This window comes from Triticum aestivum, chromosome 2A (genome assembly GCF_018294505.1).
Source record: "Triticum aestivum cultivar Chinese Spring chromosome 2A, IWGSC CS RefSeq v2.1, whole genome shotgun sequence".
Classification (NCBI taxonomy): Eukaryota; Viridiplantae; Streptophyta; class Magnoliopsida; order Poales; family Poaceae; genus Triticum; species Triticum aestivum.
This window is the reverse complement of record NC_057797.1, coordinates 22,594,397-22,608,671: the sequence shown is the minus strand read 5'-3', so window position 1 is coordinate 22,608,671 and position 14,275 is coordinate 22,594,397.

Below are 14,275 nucleotides of genomic sequence, written 5' to 3'. Positions count from 1 at the left end.
TCGCAAGCATCAAGTGATTCATAATCAAGTGATTCCAAAATTCCATCTGCATGGAGTTTCTTCATGCGCTTTACACCAATATGACTTAAACAGTAGTGCCACAAACAAGTTGCACTATCATTATTAACTTTGCATCCTTTTGGCTTCAATATTATGAATATGTGTATCACTACGATCGAGATTCAACGAACCATTTCGTTGGTGTGTATAACCATAGAAGGTTTTATTCATGTAAACAGAACAACAATTGTTCTCTAACTTAAATGAATAACTGTATTGCAATAAACATGATCAAATCATATTCATGCTCAATGCAAACACCAAATAACGCTTATTTAGTTTTAACACTAATCCCGAAAGTATAGGGAGAGTGTGATGATGATCATATCAATCTTGGAACCAATTTCAACACACATCGTCACTTCACCCTGAACTAGTCTCTGTTTATTCTGCAACTCCCGTTTCGAGTTACTACTCTTAGCAACTGAACCAGTATCAAATACTAAGGGGTTGCTTTAAACACTAGTAAAGTACACATCAATAATCATGTATATCAAATATACTTATGTTCACTTTGCCATCCTTCTTATCCGCTAATCACTTGGGGTAGTTCCGCTTCCAGTGACCAGTCCCTTTGCAGTAGAAGCACTTAGTCTCAGGCTTAGGACCAGACTTGAGCTTCTTCACTTGAGCAGCAACTCGCTTGCCGTTCTTCTTGAAGTTCCTCTTCTTCCCTTTGCCCTTTTCTTAAAACTAGTGGTCTCGTTAACCATCAACACTTGATGTTTTTCTTGATTTCTACCTTCGTTGATTTCAGTATCACGAAGTGCTTGGAAATTGTTTTCGTCATCCCTTGCATACTATAATTCATCACGAAGTTCTACTAACTTGGTGATGGTGACTAGAGAATTCTGTCAATCACTATCTTATCTGGAAGATTAACTCCCACTTGATTCAAGCGATTGTAGTACCCAGACAATCTGAGCACATGCTCACTAGTTGAGCGATTCTCCTCCTTCTTTTAGCTATAGAACTTGTTGGAGACTTCATATCTCCCAACTCGGGTATTTGCTTGAAATATTAACTTCAACTCCTGGAACATCTCATATGGTCCATGACGTTCAAAACGTCTTTGAAGTCCCGATTCTAAGCCGTTAAGCATGGTGCACTTAAACTATCAAGTAGTCATCATATTGAGCTAGCCAAACGTTCATAACGTGTGCATCTGCTCCTGCAATAGGTCTGTCACCTAGCGGTGCATCAAGGACATAATTCTTCTGTGCAGCAATGAGGATAAACCTCAGATCACGGATCCAATCCGCATCATTGCTACTAACATCTTTCATAACAATTTTCTCTAGGAACATATCAAAATAAACACGGAGCAACAACGCGAGCTATTGATCTACAACATAGATATGCTAATACTACCAGGACTAAGTTCATGATAAATTAAAGTTCAATTAATCATATTACTTAAGAACTCCCACTTAGATAGACATCCCTCTAATCCTCTAAGTGATCACGTGATCCAAATTCAACCAAACCCATACCCAACCTTACGTGAAATGGATTAGTTTTCAATGGTGAACAATCTTATGTTGATCATATCTACTATATGATTCACGCTCGACCTTTCGGTCTCCGTGTTCCGAGGCCATATCTGCATATGCTAGGCTCGTCAAGTATAACCCGAGTATTCTGCGTGTGCAAAACTGGCTTGCACCCATTGTAGATGGACGTAGAGCTTATCACACCCGATCATCACGTGGTGTCTGGGCACGACGAACTTTGGCAACGGTGCATACTCGGGGAGAACACTTCTTGATAATTTAGTGAGAGATCATCTTATAATGCTACCGTCAATCAAAGCAAGATAAGATGCATAAAAAGATAAACATCACATGCAATCAATATAAGTGATATGATATGGTCATCATCATCTTGTGCTTCGTGATCTCCATCTCTGCAGCACCATCATGATCACCATCGTGACCGGCGCGACACCTTGATCTCCATCGTAGCATCGTTGTCGTCTCGCCAATCTTATGCTTCTACGACTATCGCTACCGCTTAGTGATAAAGTAAAGCATTACAGGGCGATTGCATTGCATACAATAAAGCGACAACCATATGGCTCCTGCCAGTTGCCGATAACTCGGTTACAAAACATGATCATCTCATACAATAAAATATAGCATCATGTCTTGACCATATCACATCACAACATGCCCTGCAAAAACAAGTTAGACGTCCTCTACTTTGTTTGTTGCAAGTTTTACGTGGCTGCTACGGGCTTAAGCAAGAACTCATCTTACCTACGCATCAAAACCACAACGATAGTTCGTCAAATAGACTCCGTTTTAACCTTCTCAAGGACCGGGCGTAGCCACACTTGGTTCAACTAAAGTTGGTGAGATGTCTCCCGCAAGCCATCTGTGTGCAAAGCACGTCGAGGGAACCGGTCTCGCGTAAGCGTACGCGTAAGGTTGGTCCGGGTCATCTCATCCAACAATACCGCTGAACCAAAGTATGACATGCTGGTAGGCAGTATGACTTGTATCGTCCACAACTCACTTGTGTTCTACTCGTGCATATAACATCAAACCATAAAAACCTAGGCTCGGATGCCACTGTTGGGGAACGTAGTAATTTCAAAAAATTTCCTACGCACACACAAGATCATGGTGATGCATAGCAACGAGGGGGAGAGTGTTGTCTACATACCCTTGTAGACCTGAAGCGGAAGCGATCACAACGTAGAGGAAGTAGTCGTACGTTCTCCTCGCGATCCAACCGATCCCGGCGCCGTTACTCTGGCGCCCCCGAGTTCTTGGCACACGTACAGCTCGGTGACGCTCCTCGGGCTCCGATCCATCAAAGCTCCGGGGAGAGAGTTCCGTCAGCACGACGGCGTGGTGACGATCTTGATGTTCTACTATCGCAGGGCTTCGCCTAAGCACTGCAACGGTACGACCGAGGTGGAATATGGTGGAGGGGGGCACCGCACACGGCTAAGGAACGATCTCAAGGATCAACTTGTGTGTCATGGGGTGCCCCCCTGCCCCTGTATATAAAGGAGCAAGGGGAGGGGGCCGGCCGGCCTCAAGGGGCGCGCCTAGGGGAGTCCTACTCCCACCGGGAGTAGGATTCCCCCCCCCCCCAATCCTAGTCCAACTAGGTTTCCGAAGGTGGAGAGAGAGAGAGGCGCCGGCCCCTTCTCCTAGTCCTACTAGGACTAGGGAAGGGGGGAAGTGGCGCGCGGCCCCCTTGGCCTGCCCTTCCTCCTTTTCCACTAAGGCCCATGAGGCCCATTAAGCTCCCGGGGGGGTTCCGGTAACCTCCCGGTACTCTGGTAAATTCCCGTTTTCACTCGGAACCATTCCGATGTCCAAACATAGGCTTCCAATATATCAATCTTTATGTCTCGACCATTTCGAGACTCCTCGTCACGTCCGTGATCACATCCGGGACTCCGAACTCCTTCGGTACATCAAAATACACAAACTCATAATAACCGTCATCGAAACCTTAAGCGTGTGGACCCTACGGTTCGAGAACAATGTAGACATGACCGAGACACGTCTCCAGTCAATAACCAATAGCGGGACCTGGATGCCCATATTGGCTCCTACATATTCTACGAAGATCTTTTTCGGTCAGACCGCATAACAACATACGTTGTTCCCTTTGTCATCGGTATGTTACTTACCCGAGATTCGATCATCGGTATCCAATACCTAGTTTAATCTCGTTACCGGCAAGTCTCTTTACTCGTTCCGTAATACATCATCTCACAACTAACATATTAGTTGCAGTGCTTGCAAGGCTTATGTGATGTGCATTACCGAGAGGGCCCAGAGATACCTCTCCGACAATCGGAGTGACAAATCCTAATCTCGAAATACGCCAACCCAACATCTACCTTTGGAGACACCTGTAGTACTCCTTTATAATCACCCAGTTACGTTGTGACGTTTGGTAGTACCCAAAGTGTTCCTCCGGCAGACGGGAGTTGCATAATCTCATAGTCATAGGAACATGTATAAGTCATGGATGAAAGCAATAGCAACACACTAAACGATCAGGTGCTAAGCTAATGGAAATGGGTCATGTCAATCAGATCATTCAACCAATGATGTGACCTCGTTAATCAAATAACAACTCTTTGTCCATGGTTAGGAAACATAACCATCTTTGATTAACGAGCTAGTCAAGTAGAGGCATACTAGTGACACTCTGTTTGTCTATGTATTCACACATGTATTATGTTTCCGGTTAATACAATTCTAGCATGAATAATAAACATTTATCATGAAATAAGGAAATAAATAATAACTTTATTATTGCCTCTAGGGCATATTTCCTTCACCCTGTGCGCACAGTCTGTTGCCATTTTTGCCCTCGCCTGCGTCGCTACCTGTGGGTAACCCCTTGAGCATATAAAAGGAGGCCCATGCGCCGTAGGAAGGGGGGGGGGAGACCCAGTAGACATCCACCCACGTCCAGCTCCAAGCTTACTGTAGCTTCTTGCGCTCCAGAGCAAGAACTCGAATCAATCCGGACAAGCAGGAGTAGGGTTTTACGCATCCGTGCGGCCCGAAGCTGGGTAAAATCTTTGTGTGTATGTGTGTCGCCTCGATCTGCTCTTTGTGCAGCCTTCGCTCCCCGCCGAACCGAAAAGGGGCTCCGGCCCCATAGGTGTTCGAGGAGGCCGATTTCCCCCGACATCTTTGGCGCGCCAGGTAGGGGGCGTCGAGGTTGTGCGAACCTGATCCGGCGTCTACACGAGCTAGACCACCGTCGTCTTCATCGACATGCCGCTGAAGAAGAAAGCTCCGGAGGTAACCGGTCCGTCTGCGTCAAACCCATCGCCCCTGGAGCAGGCGGGGGTGGGGAAGGCGCCGGCGGAGGAACGGGCGTCGCCGAACCAGTTCTTGGTCCCGCGGCGTCCGAACTCGCTCCGCGCCCCTCCCAGGAGGTGCGGAACCAGCAGCGTACTGGTGCCCATGGTGCCATACGCTCGCTGGACCCAGATCGGGCCGGTGGGTCCCAAAGCGCTCAGGGCCAGCAAGCGCAACAGCGTGCTGGAGCGAGCGTGGTGCGGCTGCCTGGACCGGGTACTGCTCCTTCTAACGTGGTTAGGAGTTCGAGCACATCCCGCTCCACGCGCCATTCGCCGCCTCTTCCCACCACAGCGGAAGCTCTCGCGCGAGCTCAGCTACTCCTAGACTACCCTCCAATGGCGGACAAGCTCGACGGCTGGAGGGCCACCATCCAGAGCCTCATCGGTTTCGCCAACGGCGACACGCCGCGGCAGCCCAGTGCGTCGCAGCCACGGCCGGCCGCCCAGGCGAGAACCGATGGAGCCAAGACTGGCGGGGGTGCGACCACCATGCACTCTCCGCACCAGCGGCAACGGTCGCCGACTCGCCGGACCAACCACGACAACGACTCCACTGCGTCGTCGAACCCGCGAACTCGTCGCGACCAACGCCAAGTCCTTCACGAGCGGAAGGAAGAGGACGCTCGAACCCGCATCGAGCGCAGAAGAGAAGCGCGACGTCAATCAGACCAGCGCGCTGAGCCATCTGGCGACGTGCATGCACCGGGGGAGCCAGGCGACCTGCCGTATTCGGTAGGCTGCCCTGCGTTTACCCGCGAGCTGCGGCAAGTCCAGTGGCCTAGCACCAAGAACTTCAAGCCCGACGTACCCGAGAAGTACGATGGAAAGTCGCATCCGTCGGAGTTCCTCAGCATCTACACCATTGCGGTGCAGGCTGCCGGGGGACGAGACGACAAGATCCTTGCCAACTACTTCCCGCTGGTACTCAAACCCAACGTCAGGTCCTGGCTCATGCACTTGCCGGACGGCTCCATATCCTCCTGGCCAGATCTATGCCATCAGTTTGTTGGCGCCTTCACGGGCGGCCACAAACCCCACGGCCAAGCGAGCGACCTTCATCTGCTCGTTCAGAAGGAAGGGGAGTCTCTGCGCAAGTTCATCCAGAGGTTCAGCCGCGTGCACTACAACATCCCAGACGTCCATCCCGCCGCGGTGATCAGCGCGTTCCATCAGAACGTGCGTAACCGCAGGATGCGGGAGGAGATGGCGATGTGCAAAATCAAGGAGGTCAGCGAGCTTTATGCCCTGGCCGACAAGTGCGCACGCGCTGAAGAGGGGAGGAAACTCCCCGGAGAAAGTATCGGAGATGGAGAGTCCGAAAGTGAAGGCACCGCCCCGGCAAGGAAAGGCCGGCGGCGGAACGGCAAAAAGAAGAAGAATCAAGAGGTACTGGTTGTCGAGAAGTCCAGCAGCGAGGGCACCGCCAAGAAAGCCCAGGCTGGCGGCTTCGGCAAGGAGGTTGCCGGGTGCGCCAACTGCCAGGCAGTGGCGGTTGCCGACAAGCGGGACGGTACCGACAAGAAGTACTACAAGATCCACCGCACCAGGGGCCACGACCTCTAGACTTGCAAGCAGGTCGAGCGGCTCGTTGAGCTGCAGAAGGCCGAGTTCGAACGGCGCAACAAGGAGAGGGCCCAAGCTGGCGGCGGCGGATCTGGCACGAAGCGTCCCGGCCAAGGGGAGCGCCGCGGCAAGGACAAGCAGCGGCAAGCGGATAGGCCTCCCCGAGGCCGCGACAAAGATGACGACGACGACGACGACGACATGGAGGACCCCGAGACCAGCGAGCAGGAGTTTCAGAAAGCCACCAAGGTCTTGTGTGTGGACGGTGGTGCTTCCCTGCACGCTTCCCGCCACCAACTTAAACAGTGGGTGCGGGAAGTCAACGCAGCGGAACCGCCCGTCGAATCGCGCAGGCCTCTGAAATGGTCCAGCACGCCTATCATCTTCGATATTGAGGACCACCCTGATCGCACAACCACGGTCGGGTGCTTGCCGATGTTGGTTTCCCCAACAGTCCGCAACCTCAAGGTCACTAAGATGCTAGTTGACGGCGGGCAGGCTTGAATCTGATCTCCTCTGCTGTCCTACGGAGGCTCCAAGTTCCCGACAGCGAGCTCGAAGAAACCGGCACATTCCAAGGAATCAACCCGGGAAGGAGCAAGCCGAAGGGAAAGATCACGCTGCCGGTAACATTCGGTAGCGAGCTGAATTTCAGGACTGAGAGGGTCACCTTTGACGTCGCCGACTTTCCGTTGCCTTACAATGGAATCCTCGGCCGACCAGCGCTCGCCAAGTTCATGGCGGCCTCTCACTATGCGTACAACATGCTAAAGATGCCCGGCCCGATAAGCGTCATCTCTGTCCCCGGGGACAAGAAGGATGCCCTTATCTGCGCCGACCAGATATACCGGGACGCGACAGCCGCAACGGTCCGTGACCCACTTGCCGCTGGAGCTCCCGGGGGAAAGAAGAAGGCCAAGTCCAGCGAGTGCTCTGGTGCCCACTCCGGCAAGCGCGCCTCTTCGGAGTGCTGCGCTGCCGTCGAGGACGTGCCATCGAGCTCCACCGGCAAGAAGACCAAGCCCGGCGAACGCTCTGGTGCCCACTCCGGCAAGCGCGCCTCTTCGAAGTGCTGCGCTACTGCCGAGGACGCGTCATCGAGCCCCGTCGGCAAGCACAAGAAGACAACGGCTGCTCCACCAGCGACCAAGAAGGTGTCCGCCAAGGAGGACGACACTGGTGGTACCTTCACCATCAGTGCCACTCTCGAGCCCAAATTAGAAAGCGCGCTCGTCACTTTCCTGCGGGCGAATGTCGATGTGTTTGCCTGGCAACCATCTGACATCCCCGGCGTTCCCAGGAAAGTGATCGAGCACCACCTTGCCGTCTGTCCTCATGCGCGGCCCGTCAAGCAAAAAGTCAGGAAGCAGGCGGTGGAGCGCCAAGAGTTCATTGCGGAGGAGATCAGGAAGTTGGAAGCGGCAGGCCTCGTCAGAGGCGTGCTCCATCCGACGTGGTTGGCCAATCCTGTCGTCGTGCGCAAAGCGAACGGGAAATGGAGGCTTTGCATCGACTTCACCGATGTTAACAAGGCTTGCCCCAAAGATCCGTTTCCCTTGCCGCACATTGACTAGATTGTGGAATCCACGGCCGGATGCGACCTGCTTTCATTTCTTGACGCCTACTCCGGGTACCACCAGATTTTCATGGCCGAAGAAGATGAAGAGAAGACTGCGTTCATCACTCCACGCGGCACGTACTGTTTTGTGCGGATGCCATTTGGACTGAAGAACGCGGGTTCAACGTTTGCCAGGGTTGTCCACACTGCTTTTGAGCCACAGATCCACATAAATGTGGAGGCCTACATGGATGATATAGTGGTCAAAAGCAAAGACAGGGCGACCCTGGTCCAAGACTTAGAAGAGACCTTTGCGAACTTGCGCAAGATCAGCCTCAAGCTCAACCCCGAGAAGTGCGTGTTCGGAGTCCCCTCCGGCAAGCTTCTCGGGTTCTTCGTGTCCCAGCGTGGGATCGAAGCCAACCCCGACAAGATCAAGGCCATCGAGCAGATTGAAGCGCCAGCACGTGTCAAGGATGTGCGAAGACTTGCCGGTTGCGTGGCGGCTCTCAGCAGGTTTATCTCCCGGTCTGCGGAACGCGCCCTGCCGTTTTTCAAAATCTTGAAAAAGGCGGGTCCAATGAAATGGACTCCGGAAGCGGAGGCTGCGCTACAAGACTTGAAGAAATACATGTCCTCCGCTCCAATACTTGTCGCGCCTAGACCACAAGAGAGGTTGCTGCTCTACCTAGCGGCAACCAATCAAGTGGTCAGTGCTGCGTTAGTAGCGGAGAGGGAAGCTGATGACGAGCCAGCAACCATGGCAAGCGCGTCCGACGACAAGCAGGGGGCTTCCCCGGCAAGCTCTGGCCCCGACAAAGGCGAATCCGCGCAAGCGCAAGGGAAGGTGCTGCAGAAGAAAATGGTGCAGTGCCCAGTTTACTTCGTCAGCTCCCTCTTGCAGGGGGCTAGGTCGAGGTACTCTGGTGTGCACAAATTGCTCTTCGGCCTCCTCATGGCCTCGAGGAAGCTGCGCCATTACTTCCAGGCACACGAGATAACAGTGGTCACTCGCTTTCCGCTTAAGAGGATACTGCAGAATCCCGAAGGAACAGGCAGGATTGTTGAGTGGGCACTGGAACTGTCAAGCTTTGGCCTCAAGTTCGAGAGCACCTCGACCATCCAGAGCAGAGCATTGGCAGAGTTCATAGCAGAGTGGACGCCGACGCCCGACGAAGAAACCCCAGAAACAAGCATCCCCGGCAAAGAAGCAAACAAAGAGTGGCTGATGTACTTTGACGGTGCCTTCTCGCTGGAAGGCGCCGGTGCTGGCGTGCTGATCATCGCGCCCACCGGAGAGCACCTCAAGTACGTCGTCCAAATGCACTTTCCCAAGGAGCAGGCAACCAATAATACGGCAGAGTATGAAGGTTTGCTCGCCGGTCTCAGGATCGCGGCAGAACTTGGGATTAAGAAGCTTGTTGTCAGGGGTGACTCGCAGCTCGTCGTCCGCCAAGTGAGCAAGGATTACCAGAGCCCGTTGATGGAGGCTTACGTTGATGAAGTGAGAAAGCTGGAAGAGCGCTTTGACGGCCTGCAAATGGAACACGTTCCAAGAGCAGAAAATGACATTGCCGATGGCCTGTCGAAGTGCGCCGCACTAAAGCTACCTGTGGAACCAGGGACTTTTGTGCTCAAGCTGACTCAGCCATCCGTGACGCCATCAACTGGGTCGAGCAAGAAGAGGAAGTCGGTCTCCGGCGACTATCTTCCGGCAGAGCTTCCCGGAGCCGCCGCCAAGAGAGTCCCCGGGATCGACGCCAAGAGTGCTGAGGAGCAACCTGCTCCGGCAAACCCCAGGGTTTGTCCCGACGAAGCAGGCGCTCCCGGCAAGCTCTGCCCCGGCAAGCTTGCCGGGGAACGTCAAGCTCCGGCTGAGCCCCAGATCCTCGCCGTGGAAGCTGATGTTCCCGCAGCCGCAGACATGCCTTTAGTCCTCGTCGTCGAGCCACAGGCTCCGACGTGGGCACAGCAGATCGTCCGTTTCCTCCAGACAGGAGAGCTTCCCGAAGAACAAGAAGAAGCAGAAAGAGTAGCCCGGCAGTCCAGTATGTATCAGTTCATCGACAGCGCACTATACAGAAGAGGACGCAATGGGGTGAAATTGAAATGTATCAACCGGGAAGACGGACAGAAGCTGTTGGCGGAGATACATGGAGGCATATATGGACACCACATTGGCGCCAGAGCACTTGCCGGCAAAGCGTTCCGACAAGGTTTCTTCTGGCCGACCGGCCTCCAGGATGCAACTGCACAAGTAACCAAGTGTGAAGTGTGCCAGTTCCATTCCAAGCAGATACATCAACCAGCTCAAGCTCTCCAGACGATCCCTTTATCCTGGCCCTTCTCGGTCTGGGGGCTCGACATTCTCGGCCCCTTCCCCCGAGCCGTCGGGGGCTTTGAGTACTTGTACATTGCTATCGACAAGTTCAAAAAGTGGCCAGAAGTGGAACCAGTGAGGAAGGTGACGGCCCAGTCCGCGATCAAATTCTTCAGGTCGATTGTTTGCCGTTTCGGGATCCCCAACAGAATCATCACCGACAACGGTACGCAGTTCACAAGCCACACCTTCATGCAGTATACCCAAGACCTCGGCACCAAGGTCTGCTTCGCTTCTGTTGCTCACCCCAGGAGCAACGGTCAAGCGGAGAGGGCCAACGCCGAGGTGCTGCGCGGGCTCAAGACCAGAAGTTTTGACAAGCTGCTCAAGCGCGGACGGAACTGGATCGAGGAGCTGCCAGCGGTTCTTTGGTCGATCAGAACGACGCCAAATCGAGCCACTAGACAGACACCATTTGCTCTAGTCTATGGAGCAGAAGCAGTTACCCCCACGGAACTCGTATACGGGTCACCTCGAGTGCTCGCTTATGATGAGCTTGAGCAAGAGCGGTCGCGTGAAGATGACGCACTGCTCCTTGAGGAAGATCGTCTCCAGGCTGTTGTGCGATCCGCTCGCTACCAGCAAGCTCTGTGTCGCTACCATAGCCGCAGAGTTAGAGCCAGGAGCTTCGAGGAAGGCGACCTTGTTCTTCAGCGCGTTCAGTCGGCCAAGAATCACAACAAGTTGACGCCGAAGTGGGAAGGCCCTTACCGGGTGAGACGAGTCACGAGGCCCGGCGTCGTCCGCCTCGAGACCGAAGATGGCACTCCGGTGAGCAATTCCTGGAATATTGAGCATCTTCACAAGTTTCATCCGTAAGGCGCGGTTGTCGGACCCTGTCCGGCAACCAACTCTTTGTACAAGTCTTGCCGCAGTTGCATGTAATCCTTTGTACAAAGCCGGGCGCAGACCCTGGCAGCAGATAAAGAAGCGCTGGCGCCCCAAGTTTTAGCATGCATGCTGAGTCGAGTCTCGTCCTTGGTTAGGGTTGATAGTGCCTAACAGTCGCTAACCCCTAACTTAGAGGTCGAGTCTGCGTATTTTTCCCGTCCTTTCCCTTTGGCTCGCAGGAATGGCATGTCCTTGCCGGGCCGCTCAAGGACGAAGAAGGGGAGAAAGACGAGCCAGCGGCTACGCCCCGGCAAGCCAGAGTCGCCGGGGGCTGCAACCTCAGATAAGTCTTCGCATCCCTCTTCATGCATTCTTTCATGGACTGCGGAATACGAAAACCTTGCTTCCTCTTAAAAGCTACCGTGCTCTCTTAAGCGACCAGCCCCGGAGCGCGTTCCCGGGGCCCGCTTCCGATAGTAGCCGCGGCGGCAAGAGGAGGAAGCAAGGGGCCAGAACCCGCCTCCTCCCTGCCTCCGAGCGCGAGGAGGGTCGAGGGGCGCGGGAAGACGGCAGGGCCTGTTGCCGGGCGGGGGAAAGTCTATCTTAACGATGCAAAGGGGTTTGCTCCTTGCCGCGGGTTGTACCCGCGAGACAAATGATCCGGCAAACATCCCCTTTTCATTAAAAACATTCCACTCAGGTACAGTTCAGAGAGAATGAAAAACATGAAAGATGGGATTACAAGATTTAAACGCAACTAAGGCCCAAAGGCTTACAAGATAAAAAGAGATAAGGTGCCCGTAAGCCCTTTCTTGTCTCTCTCCCCAGGAGGTAGGGCAAGAAGGCGAGAAGGGCAAAAGGGGCACCTAGGCGAGCTACGGGTGGCAGAAGACACCAAGAGAAGATCCAGGGCTCCGCCCGGGGGCTCCGGAGGCTGGATGGAGACGGAGGCACCGGAAGCGGAGCTCGAAGATGAGGCAGCGGGACGTCAACACGCTGTCGAGGGCATCTGGCCCTCGTACTCCCAGTTGACAGCCTTGCCGCCAGCCTCTTCCTCTTCCGCAGCCTCGCCACTCCGGCCGCCCGAGAAGATCAAGCCCCGGCAAGAGGAGCTTGACGGGCCGGAGAGAAGACCCCGGTGGTCGTCGCCGCTAGCAAGGGCGATGACGGCGTCTGGGGCGCAGCTGGAAGATGAGGCAGCGGAACGTCAGCACGCTGTCGAAGCCGGCTCGTACTCCGACTTCACGGCCTTGCCGCCCGCCCTCTTCCTCCTCAGCAGCCCCCCTACGCCAGCCGCCCAAGGAGACGACCCAGGGGAGTTCACGGATCCAGCGACGCGGATGATGGGGTCGCCGGTGCCACACGGAGCTGCGACCGACGCCTAGTCGGACCCGTCATCCCGGCGACCACTGCCCTCATCGTCGCTGTCGCTCCCCTCCTCGTCACTCTCGCTCGAGGAGGAGCCTTCGCTGTCGGAGGAGCTATCCACGCAGCACCGGGCCCGGGTGCCGAAGTCCCCGAAGACCTTGACGGAGAGGAGATCATCCCCCATCAGCTTAAAGTGGAGGGTGAACCCCTCCGTCAAGCTGTGGATCCGGGCGAACGACTTCCACCCTCGGCCAAGATACATCACGCCGGGGGCTCGGGATTCGACGTGGACTCGCGTACCGCTGATCCCGCAGCCCCTCATGCGCAGGTTCAGCATCTCAGGCTGCTCCACCTCCAACACGCTCGCGAACGGAGCGAGAAGGCGGAGGCGGCGGCGAGTCGCCCGGCGCAGCCTGATGATGAACTCGCAGGGGTCGTCCCCGAGGTGAACCGCCGGAAGCAAAGGAGCCGCTGGCGGAGGCGAGGCCGGCGCACCGCCCCGTCCGCCTCGAGTGCCTCGGCCCCGTCCACGACCTCGTCCACGACCTCGCCCCCTCCCCCTTCACCTAACGGCCGGCTCCGCCACCACGGGCGCAAGGGGAGGAGGGGCGCGCTGCCTAGCAGCGACCCTCGCCGCTACCGAAGAAGGACCAGGGTTCCCTCCCTCCATCACAGATGGGAGAAGGAAACCAAAAGCTGAAGAAGGAAGGAGATGGAGTGTGGATTTCTGTTGCCCCCGTCCGCTCCTTATAAAGGGGCGGAGTGGGGGGCTCGGCCGCCCCGCTCCACCAATCAAAGCGGAGGAAGGGCAGGCGACTGGGGCCGACCCACTACCTCGACCCGCGTCGGCCCGGTTCCCTGCCTCCACCGCTGCGACCCCAAGTGCATGAAGACCACGTGGCGGGCGCGCGGGGCCGAGGCGACGGGTGAGGCGACCTCTCCCCACCCCGTGATCGTGGGGAGCGGGCGCCCCGAAAGACGCGCCTCGACCCCGTTCGTTCATCGAACCGCGCCTCCACGTCTCCCTCCACTTAAAGAGGGAACGGGCGTTTCGCCCCTTTTTTCCAGATAAAGAAATCGTGCGTGACGTGACGCATGCCTGCGGGGTTCAGCACCGCGCACGCCACCCACGTCACGCACACCTCGCACGCCTCGCCCCCACGACGCCGCGATAAGCGCGCGCCACCTGGGGAAGGCGCGACGGGCACGGAGTTAAGGAGCAACGCGACCCAGGCCACGCGTGCCCGTGCACTATTAGGGCCTGGCCCAACAACGCTCGGCACCGTGTATGGCCCAGGCCCGGGGGCTCCTGTATGTGTACTAAAGTAGGGGTACCTTAGTACCCCGAACTTGTGCACGGGCAGTTGTAGCACCCTGCGGCAAGGCTTGCCAGGGGAGCGCCAAGAGTCTCCACGACCCCTTTTAGGGCCGAGCGAAGACCAAGCATTCAAGACAAGAAGACAAGGCCCCCGACAAGAGGAGCTTGCCGGGCCAAGAAGACAAGGCCCCCGGCAAGAGGAGCTTGCCGGGCCAAGAAGACGAGGCCCCGGCAAGAGGAGCTTGCCGGGCCAAGGAGGCAAGGCCCCGACAAGAGGAGCTTGCCGGGACGACCGAGCCAAAGCACCAAGGCCCCGGCGGGAGGAGCCCACCGGGAAGGCCGAACCAGGGC